Source organism: Sus scrofa, chromosome 13 (genome assembly GCF_054392235.1).
Source record: "Sus scrofa isolate SSC_HxYL_T2T_F1_AM1 chromosome 13, Sscrofa_HxYL_maternal_Yorkshire_Landrace_v2.0, whole genome shotgun sequence".
NCBI lineage: Eukaryota > Metazoa > Chordata > Mammalia > Artiodactyla > Suidae > Sus > Sus scrofa.
Window position 1 is genome coordinate 183971280 of NC_139395.1, and position 13468 is coordinate 183984747.

At 35.0% G+C, this 13468-nt stretch overlaps 1 long non-coding RNA gene across 32 annotated transcripts in view; it reads left to right on the plus strand.

Annotated features, from left to right (window-relative positions):
- The window catches only part of LOC146397799 (uncharacterized), an 85726-nt gene that overhangs the window by 24025 nt on the left and 48233 nt on the right, over positions 1-13468 (plus strand). For 4 of the 32 annotated variants that reach the window (XR_014823695.1, XR_014823686.1, XR_014823675.1 and 1 more), the window contains one exon: positions 1803-6217. The exons of 24 other annotated variants lie outside the window; for them this stretch is intronic. This is a non-coding gene — a long non-coding RNA (uncharacterized LOC146397799). Of the gene's footprint in view, positions 1-1802; positions 6218-13468 lie in introns of those variants that run through there. 4 more of the 32 variants (XR_014823699.1, XR_014823691.1, XR_014823698.1 and 1 more) reach the window with 2 other exon arrangements.

Sequence of the window (13468 nt, forward strand, 5' to 3'; positions counted from 1 at the left end):
TGCTAAATGTCAGTAAGGCTAAGGTTGAAAACACCTGGCTTAAAAGAAATTTCCATAGAAATAATTGTATTTTATGTGAGCTTGTTATTTGTTGGATTTTTATGATCCCTGAGGTTTAACAAATGTTGAATTCCATTCTTGTGTTATTTTTGTTTGGCTTTCCATTTTTAATTTCAAGTCTGGAATAATATCAATGTAAAGAAATTTAAGGGAAATTAAACTAGAAACACCTAGAGAAATTCAGGAACTAAGAATGCTCAAACATCCTTTCACATACATTCTATCTTATTATTTTCAAGGAAGGGGCTGCCTTGGTTTATATGTGCTTTGGATCATGCTCAATTCCAGATATATATTATTTTTACATAATAATAATTGGATATTCTGAGTCATAAAGCAACATTTTCCACCTCTTATTTCACTACTGCCTTTTATTTCATGAACTATAGTACCACATTCCAAACACTTTGACTATATTTGCATTCTCTGTGCAAATTAACAATACTTGAAAACAACTTTTCTACTGGAAAGGATACCAGCGATAGCTTACTCTTCAGAGCATGAGTTGTGGTATATTCCTATACTTGAAAGCTGTGTTTAGCTTTTTAAAAATGGTTGCGACCACAAGCGTGTGAGAAAAAGAATATATATATTCCGTGTGTGTGGGTGTGTGTATGGAGGGGTGTGTGTGTGGGTATCTATGTATATGTATGTGTGGCTGGGTCACTTTGCTGTACAGTAGAAATTGACAGAACAGTGTAAATCAACTATAATGGAAAAAATAAAATCATAAAAAATGGTTGCATATAATCAGACTCTATATGATTTTGTTGAAGGTAAAACTCCAATTGGTGGTGTCACCTAAGTAGAAAAATGTTACTGTTTACTTCTTATGCTTTACGATAAGACATGTATACTAGTAAAGAATGAAGGGAGGGGAGAGGCAAAGAAAGAGCAGCAGAAGAGACAGATTACACGGGCTGTATATATTATCACCCTGAAGTCAGTAGGGACTGCTGCTAAATGCTCTTACAACTGTAATAGCCTATCTCATGTTAATTCTAGCCTGAAGCTTCCTGACACTTCTTGTTCGGAGATAATGGGGACAAAACTACTCTTTTTTTTTTATCTTTTCTGGTTGAACAGCAGATTTTTTTTTCTTTTCCCAAGGACGGCAAATAAATTAAGCAGTCTTTGCAAACAGCGATACAAAAGGCTTTTGCTTTGTAGGAATTCCCAGTAATAACATGCAAGAGTTATTACCCTTGATACTTAGTAGATTTTTTAATGGCTAGCAATAATCGTTTTGATTGAATATTGGCTTATAATAGGCTTGTAAAGGAATTCAAGCACCCTTAACTGCTTTCAACCTTAGCTTCATGTGCCTCAGGAAAATCCTTGAAACAATAGATCTTGGAGTCATTAACATGGAAATATTTTATAAAAATGAAAGTTAATACCTATCAACCTCAAAAGTGAAGTCAATTAAAATAGACTCTTTATATTAATTTTTAATACTTTAATATATTATTGATCCTCTTCTTTGCAAGAGGAAATCTTTTATGGCAAGTTGCAGTTTAATTTCCTTGGAATTCAGCCTTTTTTTTTTAAGCAAAGAAATTTTATGTTTAATAATTTATAAATCAACTGGGATTTTATATACTGAGTGCCTTGTCTGAATATTCCAGATTTCTTCAATCAGTCAGGAAAAAATTGGGATATTTTTTAAATTGACTACATTGTTTGAAATATCGAAAAGCAAGGGTGTTTTAATATTTTGTTTGATATTTATGTCTCCTCAGTGAGAATGCTTATAGGCCATACTCTGCTTTACTAGACTTCGAGAATAAGAAAGAAATACTCCAGAGGCTAATCTAATGAGAAATATGTGAAGTGATTCCACTCTCAGGCTGTGGAATCCACTAAAACTCAGCTTCTGTAGCATGAAGGACTGCAAGAGAAGCAACTCTGAAGCGAGATTGGACTCTGAAGAATTATGAAAAATGATTTCTTACTTGTTGTTTTGTCACTTCCTATCTATCAGTGCAGGATAGTATCAGTAATTGAAAAACACACTAGTTGAGACCCTGGAGTGTTTCTGCCCAAAGGACACCACAGCATAAAGCTGTGGGGAAGATGGTTGTAAATTGAAAGGTCTGCATCTGCTGCTTTTTGCCTCCTTTGAAGCCACTGATGGTACAACATGACAGAAACTCTTAAACTGTCAAGGACTTTCTATTATTATCACTTTTTTCAAAGACACTAAATAAAGCACTCTGTACTTCTATTGCTACTCTCCCATGTGGATTTTAATAATTCTTTAGTTTTTGTTTGATGGTTTTTATTCTATTTTATGTGTAGCGTATTTAAATGTTTACTTTGTCTTTACAATATGGCAAGAGTTCATTGCCTTCTGGAACATGCATAATCTTACCACCATATCAGCATTATTAGGTTGGGAAACCACATAAAAGGCCTTTATCTAATTGTTACTGAATTAGTGAAGAAATGCTCACATATTCTTGCCCATTTAAAGTGCCCATTTGATTAAAACAATGTCAAAAAGCAAATTTATTAAAAACCAATTGGTCATAGTTTTAGAGAATACTTTGTGACTTGTATGTAGAAAATTAATGTCAATGACCTATAATCAATAGAATATGTACGTTAAATGATTTCCAGTGCTAGTGTTGGGTTATGCCAGTTCCTTTACTAATCACAGGGCACATGTGTGATATTGACCTCTGGGGATGATGATAGGGTCTGTGACCTTAAAAATGTAAATAGTAGGGTAGGGGAAACTAAATGCTCATGGTATAAATAAAACACATGACTTTAGACCAACTAGCATCATATTCCAAGTAGGCATTTAAACATAATAGTAAATTCCAGATTATCCACAACATGCATATTTTTGAGGGATCACCTGTGTTAACATTTCTTCCTCACCAGGCCCCCTCCTTGGTCTTTTCCCTGACACTCTATAATCATCTTGGGACTATAAGCCTCCCTTCTCCCCACCGCACATCCCCTACAATGATATCTCAAGCCAGACTCTTTGCTGACACCTGCACTAATAGCAGGGTAGATTATCTACTCTTCTTAATTATCTCTCCCCCAGCTGCCTCCATTAGCTTGGATAATTGACTGTATGTATAACATTCATAAGCAGAACAATGTGCTATGGAAAAAAATTAAGGGAGAGAAAAAAATGAATCTTTAGTTTATATAAGATTAGCTATGTGTGGCATCAGACGTATGGCATCTGGAGTTTTGGGGGGAGCATCTGCTTTTCTTTTGTTGGGAAAGTCGTTAAGAATTTGGAATGAGGTTTTTCAAAGAATAGGAGGAAGTGTTGCATACATTTTACATGGAGAGGGCATTCAAGAAAGAGAGTTTCCGTGAGGGAAAGTTGCACTCTCATGAGTGAGAAGACAGGAAGCAGCAAATACTGAGAGCTAGAGAAGACAAGTTTGGCCATGAGATACAGAGCTGCTGAGGAGGCCTGAGAAGGTGAGGGTACCAATTCAGTGGCAAATGTTCACTAACAGGACAATTGTGGAAGAAGAAAACTATTTTTTTCCAAAGCCTTTGAGTCAATCCTATCAATTGCCCCTGCAATTTTGTTCCTATGAAATAGGTATTCATCCCTATTATATGACCAACAAATCCAAGCATTAAAATAGATGTAGTGATTTCTGCAAATTGACAAATGATGAGACTGGAATTTAAAGCCATAGAATGTGATGCCTGGGAATGGATTGTGATCCAGCAGGCTATTTGAACCATTTGAACTCTTTAAAAGAGCATAGTTCAAAGTTGCATTAATTTAAAAGAAAACTTATTTGAACAGAAAATACAAGTCCTATGAAATGATTACTATAAGTTTTATAATACCTTAAATATGTGAACAGTGAATATATAGGGAGGGCAAAAATGAAAATAAATTTGTGATTTAATTGTCAGAATACTTCTTTAAAAGCAATCAGGAATACTTAGATTGAAAACAGAATTAGAGAATTAATTATCTGTAAAATAATCAAAAACATTTCATTTTTCTTTGTGTGAGATTAAATAGTTTGCACTTTAATTTTGTATATTTTCAAATTCTCATAATAAAGATTCAGGTCGCTTATATTCTATCTTGAGCCTCTTGGATGACCTAAGAATTCCTGGTATATTATTTTTGAGGTTTTAGAAAAAAAGGTGGAATTTTGTTCTTATACCTTTTATGGATTGACCTCATAAAAATGAGTATACAAAAAAGAAGGGGCACGTTGAGGTGATTTATTCATTGATCTGGTGTGTGATGTTGTTAATTAAAGCTTTTTTGAAAATTCAGATTTCATCTTGCTCTGTTCTCATGCCAGTAGAAGTGTTTGAAGCCTGAAGGTTTTCATTTGTGTTTCTGCTGACTTGCACATTTCACACAATAGGCCTTGTTATTAAGGGCCTGATCATGGTCAGTGCAATTTGCAGTGTTGGCTAATTTTTGAAACTAGCAGTGAATTTGAAATTAATTACAGACTATTTTGGGTTCATTAGTGTCCATGAAGGGTTTTATGCCTGTTTGTTTGTTTTTAATTGAGTAGAGGGGACCAAAAATAACAAAGCCTGCTTTCTCTCATATGCAGAGATAAAGTGGTACAATCTTCAGCTGAACCAGTGATAACAGTAGTAGCAAAGATAGTATAATCAAATGATTTGGCATTGAGAGAGCATATGCATCTATCCTATTTACTAATTGTCCATCCCAAAGCATGGAATGGGAGGGACAAAGTTAAAATAATTAAGTGACAAAGGAAATAATATGTTTACAATTTCATGCATATTTACCAAAAGGGGTCACAGTTCTAAGCATTCCATATAATCAAATAATTTATTAGGTTTGTAAGGTTAACTGCTTACAGCTAAACAACTTGTAGCTTAATTGCTTCTCATAACTAGAGTAGAGTTTGAAATGTCTTTCTGCCCCCTATCCCCAAAGCGGGAAACCCAGCCTCAGGCAGTGAAAGTGCTATACAGGAAACAGTAGGTAGCATAATTCAGCCATGTCAAATTAATGTTTCTATCCTGGGAACATAGATAGCATAATGAAGGAAGAATAAGGACATTTAGGAGAGAGAGTCCTTCAGTAGGACGTCCCTTCTGTTTTTATTTATGTGCAGCAAATAATGATTTATTTCCTATTAAAAATAATATCCTGAAAATTAATTTTGGGAGACTAGATATACATTTTGGATTCATCCATTCATACTTCTTCTACTTTTAATATTTGGTTAATTCCGAAGTAGCTCTCTAAGTTTCCAAAAGGGTTTGTGGGGGCAGGGGTGTGGGTGGAGCATTGTGTAAAACTTGAGCAAGGAAATATCGAACTGAATATGTTTTGTACATGTAGAGTTCAATGTATAAATCTCCTTGTAAGCCAGGTCCGTGACTGCTCTTTGCCTCTGTGGTTTAAATCCATCCTTGCTCTCATTAGATGATAGATTATCAGCAGAGAGGAACAGCAGGTTTGAATTCACAATGATAGATAAGGGGCTGAACAAAAGTGTGTTCTTGAACTTGGTTGAACAGCCAGCCTCATCACCTGAGACATTTAAAAATACACAGGATAAAGAAAAGGAAAATGCCCTTCAGCGAAAATCATTTCCTATACACATAGATAATCTGTCTTTTCAAGATTTTGTCTTAATATGAAAAGTGGAACTAATGATATGCCAACAGGAGTCTGAGAAATCTTTAAACTCACACACAGAAAGGAGCTAACAATTGGGATGTGAGTTAGAGTGGAGAAGGGCGATCTGTCCTCTAACACTGGACATGGAGTGACAAAGCCAGATGGGCTCAGCTCTACCCATGGTCTATCACTTAGCTGAGAATCTAGTGGCATGTTGTAGGCCATCTTTTTTAAGTACCATTTCTATAATTCACAGAGAAAAGATGGGAACTAGAGATAATTCATGTCAATGATTATGAAATGATCTAAGGTTGTTAATTAGAGGTGATTTCACTTTTCCATGATTCAAGAAGTGATATTTCGGCACACTGCAATGACTGTGTGGAAATGATCTTCTTGAAATATTCAACAAAATACATAATATACTGCTTGAGTTTCTCAATCACCACTAAGAAACATACTCAAAAGAACTGTTCTCAAAGTAAGTTTCATATGATTCATACAACTTAGAAAATTATATCTTTCCAGGTAGTAAAATATTCACCTTATTTCCAAAATAATCTTGGACACAAGCACAGTGGTGATTAAAAAAAAAAAAAAAAAAAAAGTAAGAGAAAAAGACAGAAAGCCATCTTACTCCATTATTTGTTTTAATCAGCAATAGCAAATGAGATATGACCTGTTCCAGATATTTGGATTTCTTAATGTGTTGCAGTAAATAGATTGTTGCTCATATTATAATAGATTGGACTCACTGCCTGGGGAGGGGGACTGCATTATAATTACAATGTTGCCAGAAGGGTAACCACAGAATATTTCCCCAGGTTCTTAAATTCCTTTAACTAGAGAGTTTATTGTGTTTCATGAACATTTATTTGTACTATTGAGGAAACTTTTGAAGGTCTGATGTTTTATTTCCCTTTCTGAGAGAAACATTAGGGCATTTTATATTATCTATTCAAATACATAATGTGTCTGTGGCTAAGAAGAGTTTAGTCCTATAAAGAAAAAAAATACTGCAAAAGTATGTTATCAGATTTTTATATATCTCTGAATATTGTGTATAAATATATTTTGTATAAAACTTTATAGTAAGTTCTGGGGGGGGGTTGTATTATTTTTCCTGATCCCCAAATCCTCCTCTATCTCCCATTCTCACTTTTCACAGTACAATTCTGATTTCTTTGCCAGGGGTAAGGAGTGGTTTCCAAGGCAAGATTTACCTTGTTCTCTTTCATCCCTGATTCATTCCTGGGCTACTCTAGACTCCCTTCAGAGTTAATGACTAGAGCTGGGGAGATGAAAGAAATAGAAAGGAGCTTATTGACAGGCATAGGTGTAATCTAGTGGCAGTACCATGGGAATATTTGCTCATACCAATGCTCCCTTGTGGATGCTTCCTTAGGTCCATGTCTTGCTGGGGCCTCTGACTGAGGTACCTTTGAGGTGGGAAATGCTGTCCTCAAACAGTCCATTCTACTTCTTTTTTTTTTTTTTTAATTGTAATTTTTTTATTTAACATTTTTATTTTTCTTATAGTTGCTTTCTTTTCCATGATTCTTTCTTTTTTTTTTTTGTCTTTTGTCTTTTTTTTTTTTTTTCCCACTGTACAGCAAGGGGGTCAGGTTATCCTTACGTGTATACATTACAATTACATTTTTTCCCCCACCCTTTCTTCTGCTGCAATATGAGTATCTAGACAAAGTTCTCAATGCTATTCAGCAGGATCTCCTTGTAAATCTATTCTAAGTTGTGTCATTCTACTTCTGATCCCTCCTTCAGGCCTCTGGGAGTGCAGACAGCCATCCTGCTGTTGGGGTCCCCTTGTCCTACCGAGCAGTCATCTATGTAACATTTAAAGGGCAGAATGCACATCTTGTCCACAAAGCAGAGAGCATCAGATACTTTTCTTCTGCCTTTGGTGAAATTTACTCCCATTGTAGCCTCTTTTCTTTTCTTTTTTCTTTTTTGCTTTTTAGGGCCACACCCATGGCATATGGAGGTTCCCAGGCTAGGGTCCAAGTGAAGCTACAGCTGCCGGCCTACACCACAGCCACAGCCACACAGGATCCGAGATGCATCTGTGACCTATGCCATAGCTCATGGCAATGCCAGGTCCTTAACCCACTGAGCAAGGCCAGGGATTGAACCTGCAACCTAATGGTTCCTAGTCAGATTCCTTTCCTTTGCACCACGACGGACACTCCCCATTGTAGCCTCTTTACTGTGCCATTCAGTGCATCCTCTGTGGACTTTTTCCTATAAAGTCCAGGTAGAGGCTTCTGTACCTAATAAATTTCAAGAGCCCAAGCGTTTCTCTTAAAGACCCTGCCACTCAGCTTAGATCAAGAGGAAAGAACTGCCTCTCTCTTACCCAGTGCTTGAGAGAGTGTTTGTGTGTGTGTGGTGTGTGTGTGTGTGTGTGTGTGTGTGTGTGTTTGTGAGAGAGAGAGAGAATGTGGAGAAAGATGGCTGTTGAAGCACTTTAAAACTTCTCTACAACCTCAGCCTAAGTGATAGGTTGGGGTTTGCAAATCAGATTTTGCCACTGTCTCCACTCCACCTAGAAAGTGCAACATCTCCTTTTAGGAATATGGCAAAACATGGCACCTTTGTTGCCTTGTTCTAGACCTTGTAGTAACAACTTAATTAAATATAGAAAGAGTTGTGCTTTAATCTTTTTCCATGTATATGTGGGTTTGGCTTTTATCCTGAAGGCCATGAATTATCATTGTATAATTTTAGGTGGGTGAATGACATAGATAGAATTATGTTTTAGTGAGTTCACTCCAGCAGCAGCGTAGGCAATGTGTTGGAGAGTAGGAGGCTGATTTTAAGATGTGTCAGACGTAGTTGCAGTAACCTAAATAAGACTCATTCGAGCTTGAAGTTAGGCAAGTGCTGTGAATAATGGTGAGGTGGAGTCACATGGCAGAAGCATCAAGGATTAGAATCTGTATGACTTGGTTACTCATTATAGATAGGGAATAAATGAGAGGAGGTGTCAAGGTTTCTGGCTTAAGTAACAAAACAGAAAGTTGGTGCCATTAATTGAAATGCGAAGTATAGGAGGATGAGAAAACGTGGGTAACAGATGGTGTCAAAGATCCTGTCAGTTATGGACTAGGATCCATGAGGATGCAGGTTCAATCCCTGGCCTCGCTCAGTAGGTTAAGGATCTGGCATTGCCGTGAGCTGTAGTGTAGGTTGCAGACACAGCTTGGGTCCTGCATGGCTGTGGCTGTGGTGTAGGCCAGCAACTACAGCTCCGATTCCACCCCTAGTCTGGGAACCTCCATATGCTGCAGGTGAGGCCCTAAAAAAAAAAAAAAAAAAAGATCTTGTCAGTTATGTAGCAAAGACAGATATGTGTTTACACATACGTGTGCTTGTAATCTATGCTAATGTTATGTATATAATGTAAATTCTTCTTAACCAATCCTTTTTTCCACCTATATAAGGATACAGGTTGGGAGGCTCTTTCACAAAGAAGCACGGGAATCAAGTGAATTCCATTGCAAAGTGGGAAGGAACCTGATGCTCGGAACAGAAAAATACATAATAAGCAGTGTTTGTACATTTCCAAACTATAGATTGTTATGGATACACTTTCAAATAGCAAAATCATAGGCACATAGCTGGAATACTAACTTTATACTACACTATTATGCTGGAGTTTAGGAGGCCAGTTCAATTGGGGTTCAATAGAGTATTTTTAAGTGAATATAATTTTGTTCACCATTGCAATGACTACTCCTATTCAGCTAATTTAAAGTAAAGAAAGGATAGGAATTTGACTTGTTGACATGAAATATTTTCTTGTGAATCAACCATCAAATAGTTTAGTTGAACCATGGGTAAAATATTTCAGGGCTTTCTCAGGCCAAATGAACTGGCTGTTTTTTTCATGCTTCCCATCTCCTTATTAATATTATATAGAGAAGTCCCCAGAGGCAAAATAAAAGAAAAAAAAAAAAAGAAAAAGGGACAAAAAAGTTAGTTTTTTAATTGTAGACCTCATAATATGTACCTTGTTCTTAGATTAGGCCTCAGCTCAGTTAAAGGAATAAATATGATCCAGAGAGTCTGTGGTAGATTTCAGAAATGACCATAGTTCTTCAAAGTTACCCCCTTCAAGAGATGAAGTTCTGTTTCTCCTTGAATCTGGGCTGGCCTTAGAACTTGCCGTGGCCAATAGAATTTGGCAGAGTGCTGTACTTGTCCCTAAACCAAAACATCAAGAAACCTTGTGTATTTCTTCCCTTTCTCACTCTTGACTACCATGTGAACAAGTCTAAGCTAAACTGCTACATGATGAAAAAATGGTCCAGTTATCCTTGTTGTTCACAGATGTCACCTGACCAACATCCAGACATGTATGCTAGGCTACTCCAGACAGCCAGTACCCAGCCATTAAGATCAGCCAAGTCTAGCCCAGATCAGCAGAGCCATGCAACCAACCTGTAGACTTATTATCAATGATAAACGGTTGTGTTTGATTTATATTTTTAAATTTTTTAAATTGTTATTTCTCCAATACAATTTTTTTTTCTACTGTACAGCATGGTGACCCAGTTACATATACAAACTACCATTTTTTATGGGTGGTCTGTAACATAGCAAAAGCCAACTGGAACAGGAGCTATTCTTAATAAATTAAGAAGCTTAACTTACCCAAATCTCCTACTTTTTGAGAGATTTGGTAAGGTCTAACTACAGATTTTTGAATGATAGCTATATGAGCTAAAATAGCTAGATTTTTGTCTATAACTGTAGCTTTTCATTTGTGCTTTATTTATATATATTATAAATTATACAGATGGATAGATTAACTGGGGTGTTATTTTCTACTTCGGGATCTTAGAAAGATTATTTTAATACTAAACAATATTAATTATATTGATATTTTAAAAGCAGGAAACAAATGATAGTTTCCTTTATTGTTTGCCTTCTATTTTAGAATTTATATCAAAAATAGAAGGGAGTTAAGCAAATTTTTTTGTCCATGTTTCATTAGTGTTTTACTATTACTTACAAGTATCTGGTAAAATCTTCCATCCTAAAATTAAGGATATTCAAATCAAGACAAAGATAAAATATTTTTAAAACACATTTTTAAAAGGAATTTGTAAGCAAATAGAGAGTAATAGCACCACTATTTATTCTCATCTTATACTGTCCATTGTTAGTTGTTTAGATTTAGCTAATATCTATTGGGATCAGCAAAAAGCACACTGTGACTAATTATCTAATCTATACCTCCAGGGTTTTAGTTATGGTCTCTTGTTCAATTAAAAATATTCAGATGCAATTCAAGACTTTCTGTAGCTTTAAAAAATTGGGTATATTGACTAATAAGCACAGTTAAGTTATACTAATTGACATAGTTTCATTTGAATACTCCCTCCCTCAAAAAAAACAGTCAGTGTGAAAATAGATATCCTATCTTTCAGATGTTTCAAATGAAAAATTTTGTTTTATTCATGATAAAATGTGGATAAAAGTCAACTGAATTCATTCTATCACAATATTATTAACATTTAATAAAACTATTTTAAAAAGAATAATATGAGAGCAGTAAGAATTTTATGATTAATTAGCATGAGAAAGGTTTTGGGCATCTCCTACAGTTTCAGGGCTAAAATGAATGAAGATAAGATAAGCATAGTGTGTTTATTTCTTTTTATTCATTTAACAACCACTTACACTATTTACTCTGTGACAGATATTGTTATAAGTATTTATGTATGTTAACTCCTCTAATCCTCTTGACAACGCTAGAGATACTAATATTATGTTCATTTTACAAATGAAAACATTGAAACAGAGAGAAAAATTAAGATGAATACAGATAAAGAAATTGACCAAGTTTCCATGGTTAGTAAATAGAAAAATATAAATTTTTACCCAGGAAGTCTGATTCTTATCCATAATTTCATGACCGTTATGTAAAATAATTTTGTTCTCTGAGTTTATCACATTGATAAAAATTAAATATTTGGTCTCACATTCCAGAAAAGATAAATATTTCTTTTCTTAAACCATTGACATCATTTCCCTGGTATGAGATATTTTTAGCTCTTGTATGTAATATTTTGTATGATCTCACTCTCACAATGCTCAGAGTTGATTTTACCATCTTTAAAGATCAAAAGGAATGCTAGAGATAGAGATGAAGGGTAGAAATGTCTTTCAAATATCTGCTATGTAGCCTAACCAATGCCAGATACAGAAAATTTCTTGAGTACTTGAGGTAATAACATTACTTATTTATTGCATTATATAATATATATGCATATCATATTATATATATTTTAAAACTAAATTTCACAGCACTGAAAACATTCCAAATACTCAATATTCTAGTTGCCTAAAACTCAGGGTGAAGCAACAGATGGAGGGGAGGATACAGAGAGTCGCCAGGGGTGTTAGCTAATTATCATGGACTACTGTAGGCACAAGCACTGTATGTAAATTGTCAGTTGTATATTATATTTATCACCAATGTCATCCTTTATCTGCAGGCTATTTTCAGAAGCTAAATACTCTGCCCAAACTATTAACCACCTCATTTAGTCCAAAGTGGAAAAGGGGCTTTTAGGAGTAGAAATGTATGGAGGTGGCAGTTGAATTCATAATTTAGCAATGCATCATGAATCCTTAACTTTCTCATTTAAATATTCTACTCTGTGGGCAAACATAGAGTCTCTTTCAAAAGTATGGCCATAAAATATTATCTCCAGGAAATAAAAAATTATTCTAATGTGGCATAGCATCAAGATATTATTTTTCAGTCAACTTTTAGCTGTATTTTTTCCTTAAGGCACTATTTAATGCTGCCATTATAAAATATTTTGACAGAAAATAATTTCTGTAAACCTAAATGCTTCAAGGGATTTTTTTTTTTTTTTTGAGATAAACTCAACCTTATTGTAGAAAAATCAAATTAGGTTTTTTAAACATGGGAAGTTATGCTCAATAGAAGGAATATGATTAATATTCAAACAAGACAATACAATTTCAGTTGAAACAATATTACTCCTGCCATATTCTATCAAGGCTGAAACCAAATTTTATATATTCAAATGGAATATATAGACAGATGATGGTTAGAAATACAATGGTAGGCATCATTTAGAAACAAATTATTTTTAAAATCAAGAGAATGACATTAAAAAGCAAAAGAGTTTATGTTATAGGATTTCAGGTGTTCTGGTAACAAGTGTTTGAAGACCCAAATTGGTGAAGCAGTAAGAAGCAAATTTGGTGACACAATAAAGATGGATGAAGATAAGTGTATCTTTTCTGTTTCCTTTCCTATGACTTTTCTCCTGACTTGCACCTGTGAGAACAGAATGAGGGGGAAAGAGTGCTAAGTGTATCTTTAGGTAAACTTTAAGGGAGATTATGTACAACAAACAGAAGTTAAACTGATAGTCAGTGTTTCAAAACAGAAAGCTCTTTTTCTGGAAGGGTCTGTAGGGCACACACAGAGCAGCTGTGGCAGTTATGAAGTCAGGGGAACTTGGGCAGGCTTTTGAACTTAAGATCTACCAGAACAGTCAACCACAAGTAACATAAATTTGCTTCAGCTTGCTAAAAAGTGAAAATGTGAGGAGATTTTGAATTGAACAATTCAGATTCAAAGTTAAAATACAAAGTGAAAGAGAAAGAAATCAACATAAGGAAGGAAGATCATAAAAAGGGAGACACAAGAACAGTGATCCAAATAAATGCAAGTTAAAACAGGTGATATATTATTCTTTGTCCATCAAAATGAAAAGATAC